This window comes from Hippopotamus amphibius, chromosome 1, assembly GCF_030028045.1.
Source record: "Hippopotamus amphibius kiboko isolate mHipAmp2 chromosome 1, mHipAmp2.hap2, whole genome shotgun sequence".
NCBI classification, from domain to species: Eukaryota; Metazoa; Chordata; class Mammalia; order Artiodactyla; family Hippopotamidae; genus Hippopotamus; species Hippopotamus amphibius.
The window spans coordinates 70,024,579-70,038,720 of NC_080186.1; positions in this window are offsets into that span (position 1 = coordinate 70,024,579).

Consider the following 14,142-nt stretch of genomic DNA (forward strand, 5'->3'; position numbering starts at 1 on the left):
CCTACTTTTTAGCATGAGAATATTTTTGGCTGACTAATATATATACATACATATATATACATATAATAGGTATAAAATAGTATCCAATAGTTATTTCCTAGAAATAGGAACAAATATGTTGGAATAATTTTTAATATTTTCCTATGACTGTTAAGTACTTAAAATCATTACTTACCATTCTCTAAATGAAATTTCTTAAGAATTTTTATGTGTATTTTCCCCTAGAAACATTACCACAAAAGCCTAGCAGCTCCCAAGAAATATTTTAGCACAACTAGACTCAAGAAGCAAGATGCCTCCAATCTATATGTCTTTTGCATATGTTCCTCAATTAAGGAAAAATCAATCAAGTTTCCACATATGTATTTTTGTGAATCGCTTTATAACTCCCTAGGGTCCTCTTTTATTTTTTTATTTTTTATTTTCTAGATCTTTACCAGAGTATAATTGCTTTACACTGTTGTGCTAGTTTCTGCTGTACAACAAAGTGAATCAGCTGTATTTATACATATATCCCCATATCCCCTCCCTCTCGAGCCTCCCTCCCACCCTCCCTATCTCACCTCTCTTGGTTATCACCAGTCATCAAGTTGATCTCCTGTGCTATGCAGTTGCTTCCCACTAGCCATCTATTTTGCATTTGGTAGTGTGTAAATGTCAATGCTACTCTCTCACTTTGTCGCACCTTCTCCTTCCCCCACCCGCCGTGTCCTCAAGTCTGTTCTCTACATCTGCATCTTTATTCTTCCCCTGACACTGAGTTCATCAGTACTATTTTTTTTTAGACTCCATATATATGTGTTAGCATATGGTATTTGTTTTTCTCTTTCATGACTTACTTCACTCTGTATGACAGACTCTAGGTCCATCCACCTCACTACAAATAACTCGATTTCATTCCTTTTTATGTATGAGTAATATTCCATCATATATATGTGCCACATCTTCTTTATCTGTTCATCTGTTGATGGACACTTAGGTTGCTTCCATATCCTGACTACTGTAAATAGTGCTGCAATGAACATTGGGGTGCATGTATCTTTTTGAATTATGATGTTCTGGGTGTATGCCCAGTAGTGGGATTGCTGGGTCATATGGTAGTTCTATTTTTAGTTTTTTAAGGAATCTCCATACTGTTTTCTATAGTGGCTATATCACTTTCTATGGTAATAATTAACAAATTTCAACTTGAGTACCAGGAATTTGTGCTCTGTCTCTCTGGGACATTTTGTGTATGATATTCCCCCCTTCTCAGCATGAGTCTGGATAGCACCTCTGCCCCTGTCATCACCCATTTACATTTTAGTCCCTGCCTCAACACTTAACTTTTCATTCAAGACCCAGTTCAGATTTTGTTTCTTCTGGGATACCTGTTCTGTGTGGGCATAGTTCACCTGTTTGTGAAATGGGATTAAAAATCTGATGCATAGGGGGCTTTCTAGGTGGTGCGGTGGTTGAGAATCCACCTGCCAATGCAGGGGACATGGGTTCGATCCCTGCTCCAGGAAGATCCTACATGCCGCAGAGCAACAAAGCCCATGTGCCACAACTATTGGGCCTGCGCTTTAGAGCCCGTGAGCCACAACTATTGAGCCCACGTGCTGCAACTATTGAAGCCAATGCACCTAGAGCCCATGCTTCGCAACAAGAGAAGCCACGGCAATGAGGAGCCCATGCACCACAACGAAGAGTAGCCCCCATTCACCGCAACTAAAAAGAAAGCCCGTGCACAGCAAAAAAAAAAAGAAGACCCAACACAGCCAATAAAATAAATAAATAAATAAATAAATAAATAAATGAAAATGCCTTTAAAAAATTTAAAAAAACCCTGATGCATAGAGGGTTTTGAAGATTAGATGAGATCACGCATGCTGGGCATGATTGTAGCACATCAGACTCTCCTGCCATTGCAGGTGTACCTCATTTTATTGTGTTTCACTTATTGAACTTCAATGATGTTGTTTTTTTACAATTTGAAGGTTTATGGCAACCCTCCATGGAGCAGTTTGTTGGCACCATTTTTTCTAACAGCATTTGCTCACTTCATGTCTCTGTGTCACATTTTGGTAACTCTTGCAATATTTCAAACTTTTTCATTATTGTATCTGTTATCATGATCTGTGATCAGTGATCTTTGATGTTACAATTGTAATTATTTTGGAGTTCCATGAACCAGCACCTATAAAATGGCAAGCCCAATTGATAAGTGTTGCGTGTGCTCTGACTGCTCTACCGAACAGATGGCCCCCCATCTCTCTCCCTCTCCTTGGGCCTCCCTATTCCCTGAAACACAAAAATATTGAAGTAAGCCCATTAATAACCCTGCAATGGCCTCTAAGTGTTCAAGTGAAAGGAAGAGTCATACATCTCTCACTTCAAATCAGAAGCTAGAAATGATTAAGCTTAGTGAGAAAGACAAGTCAAAAGCCGAGATTGGCTGAAAGCTAGGCCTCTTGTGCCAAATGGATAGCCAAGTTGTGAATGCATAGGACAAGCTCTTGAAGGAAATGAAAAATGCTACTCCAGTGAACACATGAATGATAAGAAAGTGAAACGACCTCGTTGCTGATATGGAGAAAGTTTCAGTGGTCTGGATAGAAGATCAAACCAGCCACAACATTCCCTTCAGCCAAGCCTAACCCAGAGCAAGGCCCTAACTCTCTTCAATTTTATGAAAGTTGAGAGAGGTGAGGAAGCTGCAGAAGAAAAGTTTGAAGCTAGCAGAGATTGGTTCTTGAGGTTTAAGAAGCTGTCTTCATAACATAAAAGTGCAAGGTGAAGCAGCAAATGCTGTTGTAGAAGCTGCAGCAAGTTAGCCAGAAGATTTAGCTAAGATAATTAATGAAGGTGGCTACACTAAACAACAGATTTTGAATGTAGACAAAATAGCCTTATATTGGGAGAAGATGCCATCTGGGACTTTCATAGCTAGAGAGGAGAAGTCAGTGCCTGGCTTCAAAGCTTCAAAGGACATGCTGACTCTCTTGTTAGGGGCTCATGCAGCTGGTGACTTTAAGCTGAAGCTAATGCTTATTTAGCATTCAGAGAATCCTAGGGTCCTTAAGAATTATGTGAAATCTACTCTGCCTCTGCTCTATGGATGGAACATCAAAGCCTGGATGACAGCACATCTGTTTACAACATGGTTTATTGAATATTTTAAGCCCACTGTTGAGACCTACTGCTCAGAAAAAAGATTTCTTTCAAAATATGGCTGCTCATTGACAATGCACCTGGTCACCCAAGAGCTCTGATGGAAATGTATGATAAGATTAATGTTTTCATGGCTGCTAGCACAGCGTCCTTTCTGCAGCCCATGGATCAAGGAATAATTTCAATTTTCAGAGGCAAAGTAAATTGAAAACCTTCTGGAAAAGATTTACTATTCTAAGTGTCATTAACATTTGTGATTCATGGGAAGAGTCAAGATAGCAACATTAGCAGAAGTTTGGAAGAAGTTGATTCCAACCCTCATGGATGACTTTGAAGGGTTCAAGACTTTAGTGGAGGAAGGAACTGCAGATGCGGTGGAAATAGCAAGTAAATTAGAATTAGAAGGGGGCCTGGAGCTGTGATTGAGTTGCTGAAATCTGATAGTACAGCTTTAACGACAGAGGAGTTGTATCTCATGGATGAGCAGGGAAAGTGGTGTCTTGAGACCGAATCTACTCCTGGTGAAGGTGTTGGGAAGATTGTTGACAATAAAGGATTTAGAATATTACAAAAATTTAATTGGTAAAGCAGTGGCAAGGTTTAAGGGAATTGACTCCAATTCTGAAAGAAGTTCTGTGGGTAAAATGCTATCAAACAGCATTACATGCTGCAGAGAAATCGTTCATGAAAGAGTCGACTGATGCAGTAAACTTCATTTTTGTCATATTTTAAGAAATTGCCACAGCCACCAACCTTCAGCAACCAGCATCCTGCAGTCAACATTAATATCAACAACAAGGCCAGACCTTCCACTAGCAAAAAGATTACTCACTGAAGGCTCAGATTATGGTTAGCAATTTTTTTAAGCAATAAAGTATTTTTTAATTAAGGTAGGACATTGCTTTTTTAATATAATGCTATTGCACACGTAATAGACTACAATATGTGTAAACATAACTTCTTTATACATCAGGAAAGCAAAAAATTCATGTAACTCACTTTATTACAATATTTGTTTTATTGCAATAGTCGCCTTATTGTTGTGATCTGGAACCAAACCCATGATATCTCTGAGGTATGCCTGTGTTTCCTCATTTGGATTTTAAGTACTTTGAGGGCAGGGACATTGTAACTTTACAACAGCCTGGGGCCTATTACCTAGTAAGCACTCTGTATTTGTTGCATAAAATAATCATATGAACCTCCTTCATGTCTGACAGCTGGCATACTGATCACCCTCTTTCCTCTCAGTTTTATCCTCTGGCCTTTGAAACATGGTGGAATACTCCATGCTTCCCATTGGGGCTCTAGAAATGTATGTGTGTGTGTGTGTGCACCCTCAATGGAGGTGGAAACAGAAGCTCCATCTGGGGTAAGAGGAAAACCTGGCAGAAGTATAGGGTAAAGACTGGGACCATGGTGCTCTCTTATCCCTGGGCTTTTGCATATATTCCCTCTTCCTACAACAGTCTTGATAGAAGTCCCTCACCTCCTTGTCACATGGCCTGGTATTTATTAGATTTCCTTCTACTGGCTCAGAGTTCATTTCCTTCCTGGTTTTTTGAATTGTTCCCCTACCCTCAAGTCTTGATGTACCTCCTCTATGATCTCAAAGCATGGGTGTGTTTACCCCTTTCTGAGCACAGGCAAATGTATATGTGGTTCATTTAAGAATAAAGCATTGCTAAACACTAGAGCAGTGAATGATGCCATGCCCTATATCAAGTGCTTTACTGGCCTTATCTTCATTAATCTTTAACAGAAGATCTATGGGTGAGGCACTGTTATTTCCCCCCTTTTACAGATGAGGAAACTGAAGATAATAGTGAAGAAACAAGCTTGTCAAAACTCATAGAGGAAAAGCAGCAATATAAGACTTAAACTGGATATTTCTGATTCCAGAGTTTGGGGGTGAGTGGACAACCCACTGGTAACATGGTCGTGAAAATGATTAGAAACAACATGACATTTTTAAAAGAATCAGGCTTTGTGAAACGAATTTAAACTTTGGTGGACATAAGCGACAGACATTTGACAGAAATTCTTTAGTACAGTTTTAGTTTTTTCCCTCATATGACATACTCAAAAGTATGTTTAGAAAAGACAGCAGTGTTTGCCAAGTGCACAGCTGCTTGTGGACCTACCTACAGTTGTCTGTTGTTTGTTCACTGATAGGTCAGCCCCATGCCTAGAGGTGTCTACCATGATTATCACTGACTCAGCAGAAGGGCTGAATATTAAATACAAACATAAAACTAGCTTTGGAAAATATGGGCATCCAGAAGCATGTAAAATCAGATAATTTTTCTTTTAGTGAATTTGAATAAGTAATTTGAATGAGTCACCATAGAAATTTTCAGATTAGATTATGAGAAGGGAAAAAAGGGGCTTCCCAAATGTGATTAGCTATGACATCAAGGAGTAGTAATATACTACTTTGTGGTATTTTGGATCAGTGTGGTTAAAGCAAGTAGGATCCTCATGAAATAGAGGAGATGATTACGTCCATATTGGATTTCAGAAAATATTCCTTGCTCCCCAAATTACCTCTTTGACTTGGGTTTCTGGTTCCTATGCAAGTAGAATAACATGCAAGGGTTTCAGATCCTCTCTAAAAGATGGCAGTTTTCTGACTTCTTAACTCAAAATCAGTATTTACAACTAGAAAGAATTTGAAGATCTACAAAAGGAACAACATTTCTTTGTTTGTACATTCAAAAAATAGGCTCCATTGTTCTGTGTAACTGGAACACTAGGCCCTAATGAGTAGCACAAAGTCAATGCCCTCATGGAGTTTATAATACAGAAAAAGACAGCTAAGGTTTCTGGCGTTCTAACTTCAGAAAGATAGTCATAGATTTATGTAAGCCTCTTCCTAAGAGGATAATGATTTACCACTTTTTGAGAAACAAATAGGGAGAGGCAGGTTTTCAGTGTAGCCTGCTTAAAGAAGGTTTTCCTGTCAATGGAGGAAGTTAAATATGGGAAGAAAGTACTCATGGTGGAAGTTTTAAAGAAGTGTTTAGGTTTATCCATATAGTATTATTTTGGTTTGGGTTGAAAGTGATGATAGAAGGGGAGGTATGTACTCAGTGGTAACTTCTAACATTCATTGAGGATTTTCTATGTGCTGGATAAATGCTTTATACATATTCACACATTTGATGCTCTAAATGAGTTTCTGAAGTAGCACTATTATTATTTCCATTTTCTAAGGAAGATATAAGGCATGAGGAAGTTAAATACCTTGTCCCTAATTGCTAATCTGTTAAATAGCCTGGTTAAGATTCAAACTCAGGAAACCAGATTAAAGAGGTCAAACTCTCCACTGCCATACTCTGCCTTCTCAAGACACAGCAGGAGGATTTTGGTGGATTTTGGTGTTAAAACGAGAGTTAGAATAATCTGGTCATATTGTTTCCCTGCTGAAAACCCTTCACTGCTTTCACAAAACCGTCCAGTCCCAGGAGCATGGGGCACATCATCTTTCAGCCCCTTCCTGTGATTTTTAAACAATTTTCCTTTTACTGAGCAAAACTATCCTCCCTGAACTTTCACTCATCTGTGATGGTCCTGCCTTCTTAGCATCTTTTACAGGCTGACTGTTCACTTATCTGATGCCCTATATGCCTTTCCTTCCCCAGGCTGAGCTCTGCAGGACAGCTGTACCTCATAGAACACAGTTCAGTTTAGTGATTAAGCAGAACATTCCCTGATTTGAATCCTGAATCTGCCTTTAACTAGTTGTGAGCCAGTTATCTAACTACTCTGCATCTCAGTTTATTCATCTACGAAGAGGGAGGATAACAGTACTTTTCAGGGTGGCTTTGAGAATTAAAATATATAGTGCATGTTATATAGAGAGTTTACTGTGCACTACAAAAAAGGAAATGATCAGTAAATACTAGTGATAAAAATTATTGGGTTCTAGAACTTTCCTTCTGGTCATCTTTCCTCCAAACAACCTCATTCTCTCCTTTAGTTTGGATATTATTTTTCTATTAGTAAATATTTTTTAAGTGGCCACAATTTTTTTTTGTTATTCAAAGATATAAAATTCCTAAGTTCCAGAGAAGAGCTCGGAGGCTCAAATCAGTTCTTATAAAGAACTAGTCAACCTTAATGTGTCTCAGGCATGCTGACTCCCTATGAACTGTTTTCCTATTGCCTCATCTGTGAACATTGCAAAACTATCTTGCCAGCAGTAAGCATAGTTTGGGGACTAGTTTCGTTTTTTACTAGTCACTCCAAACCATCATATTAAGACCATAAATAAAAATGGATTTCATGCATACGCCCATCAATAAGAGAACAGATGAATAATTTGTAGATATTCATGTAATGAAATAGGGTTTGTCTGTGGCTATTTGTTTCCTTTAAACAATGTATATATGTCATCTATAACCTTAGAAACATGATATTAAGTTGTAACACGTGAAATTGCCTACATTTGACAATTTTTGTCCTACAAAACAGCAATTTCATATGGTAACATAGTGTTTCCAAAAATAAATAAGGTAATTAAAAAAAAAGACCATAAATAAAATAATATTATGGTTCACATCTGGCTGCATCGTTAGAATAAACTGAGAGAAATTGTAACTCCATATTTAGCATAATTGCTAAGATATGGCATGTTTGGATGCAAATAAAAAAGAATGAAGAATGTAATATAAAATCATTTATACAATATCAGTTCAGTCACCCTCTATCAAGTGGCAGGCAGCAGAGACTCATGGTTTAATTTTAGTTGGCAAAGAGTTTTCTTATAAAGGGTTGGAAAATAATTGACCCTTATGTCAATTGCTCTTCTGTATTGGTCTTTCTTCAAGTTTCCTCAAAAGGTTTTTTTTCTTGCCTCCCTGGGAACTCTTTCTTCTAAAGCAATTTTGTAGCACATTGCAAAGGCACTTATTTGACAAAACCAAAACAACAAAACTGATGTTGTCAGCAATGTGTGCTCATCCACACTGAACACTCTGCATTAAAAAAAAAGTCCAAATATGTAAAGCATGCTTTTGAATCTCTTTTGTTATAGATTGTTTTCAGTTATCCTGAAGCATAAGAAATGTTGTGATTCTTACACATGGATTTTTTTTAACAGGTTATATGTCAAGAAATGGGACCAATATATTTTGTTTCTGTTAACTGATTAATCATTCATTCAACCAGTTTTGGCTGGGTGTTTACTGTGGGCCTGGCTCCATACTACAACTTGTGAGAAGGATACAGGGAAGAATCTTACAGGAAGTTAATGGCGTGATTAAACATGGATGAAAGAAATTCTGGTGGAAGGTAGCAAGATAAGCACTCTAGGAAAGGGATAGGAAAAATATTATGGGAACTCCTGTGGCATTCCTCATTTTCTCAGTGAGGACTTTGATCTGAGTTTACTGATGAATCATGCCTACTTTGAGAACCTCAGTTTCCTGAATATAAAATGAGGGCGTTGGCTAGACCTTTTCACATATGAATTCCTGTAACCCAATGATATCATAGCTCCAGGTAAATCTATTTCCAGACCAGTAAACATAGATCATCTACTTCAGGAAGCAGTCACAGCAGTTTCCTTCATGATGATAGTGATTATAAAGGGAAGAAGATTGACTTCTCCAGGATCAGGTATCTTTTAAGGGGTAGCTTAGAATTTGACCTCAAGCCTTCTGGCTCCAAATCTCATCCTTTTTTTATCTCATCAAATTTGCTTTAGGCAGGAAGTGTTAGAGATTTATTTGCCTTAAGTAATTACAGGAAAATCATTGTATCTCTTAAGAATTAAGGTGTCTGGTCACATATTTCTTATATTTTCTCACTCTTAAGTAACAGACATGCAGCTTTTAATAATAGAAAGCTTTTTCTGGTTATCAGTGCTGCTTTCACATATTTTATTTGGGGAAGTTGTTTCAACTTAGATTTTATTAACTTTTTTGCTAAGACTCTCACCGAGATTCAGAATCTTCAGCTTGGGTGGCTTGAGTGTGATGAGTTTCTCATAGAGTGGGAATTCAGTGGATTCTTGCAAATCTTTTCTGATGGACAGTAAAAGAGGCATTTGGGTCAATGGATTGAGCTCCATTCCTCATGAACTGTAACATGAAAGCAATCAAGTCACAATATCCTGTGATTTGTTTAAGTTGGTTTCCCAGTTGAAGCACTCGATATGTGAGTTGTAGAAACATTTTATACGGCTGGAAGCCTACCTTGGCAGTGGAGCTTTGATATAGGCCCTCCTTGGACCACTACCAACCTCTACAAATTGCAGATTTAGTGACCTCTGAAATGCAAAGCACCTCTTGATTAGGCTTCTCATCCTTAATAACAAAACTGTGCTCATTCACCTAGATCTTACTTGATTCTGTTGAGCATAAAATAGTGTAATCAGTTTTTCCAGATTGGTAGGTGAGTTGAACCTTTCCATTTGTGGCAATGTAAAAAGACATCTTGCAAAAAATTTCTTGATTGAAATGCTGCTGAAAAATGTCAGTGTATTTGTTGGAGCCCTTATGTTCTTTTTGTTAGGGATAGGAAAAAATTGAATAGGAATATGAGCCCCTTTGGTCAAATATTACATACGAAAGATGAATTTCTGGATTAAAAGGGTGTAAAGCATACTTCTATATGTTGACTCACATAATGAATCATTTTATTTATCCCATGTGATATATCTTGCCACTTATTTTTAAATTGAGTCATTGGTGTGCTGGAAAACTGGCTTTTCAGAAAGAAAAAAGAGCCCTAAACTGTAGTGTTTGCCAATCTCTGTGGTGTAAATACTCCCAGGATGGCCAATTTCAAGCTAACAACGGCTTGCAAAATTCCTGAACATTTAACGATTATCTCATAAGAGCCAGTAGGAGCAAGCTCCAACACGCCACTGTTAGTGCTTTTTAAGTATACTTTTATATGCTCTCTAATTGTTTTATGTATAAGATCCTTTTCTCTAACCTCCTTTTGAGGCTCTTAGTGGTAGGGACCCTGGCATATTCTTCTATATGCCTTCTTTTTTCTCTTCCCCAGGTGTGTCTAAATATGTGTAGTAGTAAGCAGACATGGTAATCTATTTCATTAATACTAAGATTTTTTTTTTCACATTTTCACATTACTGAAATCATTTGCAAGTTACAGTCAATGACATGTCATAGTGTAATTGATAAAGCGTTCTTCTTTCTTAGTGTTCTAGATAATAATTATTTGAATTTAATGAAATCTGTTAAGTGCTGAATAGATGCTATTTGACGTGACTATAATTACATCCTATGGGCTAATCTGTCTTTTCACATATTAGATTCACCTAAAGCAATTTACCTCTCTGTTATTATCCTTATGAGAAAAAAGTGTAACTTGTTGGAAATGCTCCTTGGTGTACCTCTTGTTCTTTTTCCTTAGTGCTTACATTTGGCGCATCAAAGTTAGATCAGCAAAGTAGGTTCCAACTAGTTTTGTACTTCCTGGTGTGGCACCAAGATCTGCCTTCCTCCATCTGGGAATTGTCCTTTTAGAACATGGGGATCATTGGCATGATTAATCACTAGACGATATATATCACAGCCCAACTGCCATCACATTCAGTGTCCAATGTTTCTGCTTCCTGCCGTTTGGCATATAGAAAAATCTTGTTGTAGGCCTCTAAAAGATATCCACGTCTTAATCCTTAGGACATGTGAATATGTTACTTTACATGGCAAGGGGGGGTGGGGATTAAGGTTGCAGATGGAATTAAGGTTGTTTATCAGCTGATCTTAAAATAAGAAGATTATCCTGGGTTAATCTGGGTGGACCCAATATAAGTAAATCAAGTGTCCCTAAGTGGGAAAGAGGGAGGTGGAGGAACCAGAATCAGAGAGATGGCATCATGAGAAATTCTTGACTGGCTTTGGCAATGGAAGGGGACCAGGAGCCGAGGAACATGGGCAGGGAATGTGGGCGACCTCTACAATGTGGAAAAGGAAAGAAAAAGAATCCCCCCTCAGAGCCTTCACAAGGAATATAGCCCTGCTGACACCTTAATTTTAATCCAGTGAGACCTGTATTGGACTTCCGACATCCAGAATTATAAGATAATAAAAGTGTGTGTTAATTTTGCACAGAGCAATAGTAAACGAATGCAAATTTCATTAATTCAGATGGGCTAACTCACAACAATTTGAGCTAAATAAAACTGGTTGTGTTAAGAATATTCTTTATGTAACATAAAGTAGATTGCAGAAATATATATGTATTTAAGAGAGTAAGATGATTTAAAGATTCCTGTACATTGTTTTTATGCTAATGATACGGCTAGTTATAAATGAAAGTTATGTATTTGTTAACTCATCTGAAGAATTTTTATTTAAAGTTCTCTTATCTTTGTACTAGAAATTGGTGGAATTTATCTTTCTGTGAATATTTAATGATTCACATTTTTCCATTATTAAACTTACCATCCTGGTCCCCACCTTAGCAAGCCCTTGTGAGTGTGTTTCACTGTGATTTTGTATGTATTATCAGGAACAAGTTTTAGGTTATATAATCTTTGGCCAGTGACTTAACCTAAGTCTTGTCTTCCTCATCTGCAAAGTGGAGACAGTTATGCCTTCTGTTATGGTCTCATGTTTGTATACTCCTCAAATTCATCCATTGAAATCACAGTCCCCAATATGATGGTATTTGACAGTGAGGCTTTGGGGAAATAGGTCATGAGGATGGAGCCCTTGTGATGGGATTAGTGTCCTTATAAGAAGAGACATCACAGAGCTGCCTGTCTCTTTTTCTCTGTCATGTGAGCATATGAGAAGATGTGACAGAATGTACGCCAGGAAGAGGGCCTTCAACAAGAACCTGACCATGCTGGCACTCTGATCTTGGACTTCTAGCTTCCAGAACTGTGAGAAATGAATGTCTATTGTTTAAGCCACCCAGTCTATTTTGTTACAGAGCCTGAATAGACTAAGACAGAAATTGGTACCGAAATGGGGTGTTGCTGTAACAAATACCTGGAAGTGTGAAAGCAGCTTTGGAACTGGTAATGGGTAGAGGCTGAAAAAGTTTTGAGATGCAAAACCTTTTTTTCCCCAGCTTTATTGAGATATAATTGACATAAAACATTGTATGAGTTTAAGGTGTACAATGTGATGATTCTATTCATATATATTGCAAAATGATTTCCACAATGAATTTAGTTAATGCTTCCATCACCTCAAATAATTACCAAATTTTTGTGGTGAGATCATTTAAGATCTACGTTCTTAGCAGCATTCAAATGTGCTAGTGCTGTTAACTAAAGTCACCATGCTGTACGTACGGGGCTTAAATTCATCTTATGATCAGAAGTTTGTACCCTTTGGTCAACATCTCCCCATTTCCCCCACCCTTGAATCCCTGGTAGCCACCATTCTATTGTGTTTCTATGTTTGGATTTTTTAGATTCCATATGTAAGTGAGATCATGCAGTATTTGTCTTTCACAATCTGACTTATTTCACTTAGCAGAATGCCTTCAAGGTCCATTCATGTTATAAATGGCAGGATTTCCTCATTTTTTATGGCTGAATAATGTTCAAATATGTGTGTATGTGTGTGTGTATCACATTTTTTTTATCCGTTTATCTGTTGATGGATGCTTAAGTTGTTTCCATGTCTTGATTATTATGAATAATGCTGCAGTGAACATAGGGGTATGGATACCTTTCTGAGAGAGTAATTTTATTTCCTTTATATATGTACCCAGAAGTGGGATGCTGAATCATATAGGAGTTTTTTTTTTTTTTTTTTTTTTTTTTTTTATTATTATTTTATTTTATTTTTTTGGGGGGTACACCAGGTTCAATCAACTGTTTTTATACACATATCCCCATATTCCCTCCCTTCCTTGACGCCCCCCCTCGATTCCCCCCCACCCTCCCTGCCCCAGTCCTCTAAGGCATCTTCCATCCTCGAGTTGGACTCCCTTTGTTATACAACAACTTCCCACTGACTATTTTACAGTTGGTAGTATATATATGTCTGTACTACTCTCCCGCTTCTTCTCAGTTTCCCCTTCACCCCCTGCCCCCTCCCATACCTCTAGTTCTCCAGTCCATTCCCTGTATCTGCTTCCCTGTTCTTGTCACTGAGTTCATCAGTACCATTTTTAGATTCCGTATATGTGAGTTAGCATACAATATTTGTCTTTCTCTTTCTGACTTACTTCACTCTGTATGACAGATTGTAGTTCTATCCACCTCATTACATATAGCTCCATCTCATCCCTTTTTATAGCTGAGTAATATTCCATTGTATATATATGCCACATCTTCTGTATCCATTCATCTGTTGATGGACATTTAGGTTGCTTCCATGTCCTGGCTATTGTAAATAGTGCTGCAATAAACATGATGGTACAAGTTTCTTTTGGGATTATGGTTTTCTTTGGGTATATGCCCAGGAGTGGGATGACTGGATCATATGGTAGTTCTATTTGTAGTTTTTTAAGGAACCTCCAAATTGTTTTCCATAGTGGCTGTACCAACTTACAGTCCCACCAACAGTGCAGGAGAGTTCCCTTTTCTCCACACCCTCTCCAACATTTGTTGTTTCCAGACTTTGTGATGATGGCCATTCTGATTGGTGTGAGGTGATACCTCATTGTGGCTTTGACTTGCATTTCTCTGATGATGAGTGATGTTGAGCATCTTTTCATGTGTTTGTTGGCCATCTGTATGTCTTCTTTGGAGAAATGTCTATTGAGGTCTTCTGCCCATTTGTGGATTGGGTTATTTGCTTTTTTGGTATGAAGCTGCATGAGCTGCTTGTATATTTTGGAGGTTAATCCTTTGTCCGTTGTTTCATAGGCAATTATTTTTTCCCATTCTGAGGGTTGCCTTTTAGTCTTGTTTATGGTTTCTTTTGCTGTGCAAAAGCTTTTAAGTTTCATGAGGTCCCATTCGTTTATTCTTGATTTTATTTCCATGATTCTAGGAGGTGGGTCAAAAAGGATGTTGCTTTGATGTATGTCAAAGAGTGTTCTGCCTAT